Raw genomic sequence first — 1243 nt, 5'->3', positions numbered from 1 at the left:
CGGGGCTACTGGAGTCGTTTCCTAGGTTGTTACAGATGCTACTATGGAAGAATCCAAGAAAACACATTCTGGACCCCCGGCACCTAAAAAAACAGTGAGCTAACACACACAAAAAACTGGCAAAATCGCCTAATTCCTATTATATTGCCAATAAAATGCTCCTAAACCCTTCTAAAGCGCCTCCGGGGCTACTAGATTCGTTCTCCAGGTCATTATGGACGCTACTATGAGAGAATCTTAGAAACTTCAGCCCGGACCCCCGGCACCTAAAACATCTGTGGGCTAATACACACGAAAAACTGGCAAAATCGCCTAATTCCTATTGCGTCGCTAATAAAATATTCTTAAACCCTTCTAAAGCGCTGCTGAGGCTACTATTGTCGTTCCCTAGGTCGTTAAGGATTCTACTATGGAAGATTACAAGAAAATTCGACCCGAACTCCCGGCACCTAAACAATCCGTGGACTAACACACACGAAAAACTGGAAAAATATCCTAATTCTTATTGCGTCACCAATAAAATGCTCCTGAACCCCTCTAAAGTGCATCCAAAGCTACTGGAGTCATTCCCTAGGTCCAAACGGATGCTAAAATGGAAGAATCTAAGAAAATTCAACCCGGACCCCCGACACCTAAAAAATATATGGGCTAACACACACGAAAAACTGGCAAAATTACGTTAATTCCTATTGAGTCGCAAATAAAATGCTCCTAAACTCTTATAAAGTGCAGTAGGGGCTACTGGAGTCATTCCCTGGGTCGTGACGGATGCTACTGCGGAAAAATCCATGAAAATTCAACTCGGACCCACGACACCTAAAAAATCCATGGGCTAACTCACACGAAAATCTGGCAATATCACCTAATTCCTATTGCGTCGCCAAAAAATGCTTCTAAACCCTTCTAAAGCGCCGCCAGAGCTACTGAGTTCATTCCTTAGGTATTTACGGATTCTACTATGGAAGAATCCAAGAAAATTTGACCCGTAACCCCGGCACCTAAAAATTTGTGGGCTAACACATACGAAAAACTGGCAAAATCGACTAATTCTTAATGTGTTGCTAATAAAATGCTCCTAAACCCATCTAAAGCGCCTTTGGGGCTACTGGAGTCAATCCCTAGGTCGTTATGGATGCTAATGTGGAAGAATCCATAAACATTTGACTCTGATCCCCAGAACCTAAAAAATTTGTGGGCTAACACACACGTAAAACTGGCAAAATCACATAATTTCTATTGTATC

Source organism: Solanum dulcamara, chromosome 5 (assembly GCF_947179165.1).
Source record: "Solanum dulcamara chromosome 5, daSolDulc1.2, whole genome shotgun sequence".
In the NCBI taxonomy this organism is placed as follows: Eukaryota; Viridiplantae; Streptophyta; class Magnoliopsida; order Solanales; family Solanaceae; genus Solanum; species Solanum dulcamara.
This window is presented reverse-complemented; position numbering follows the sequence as displayed.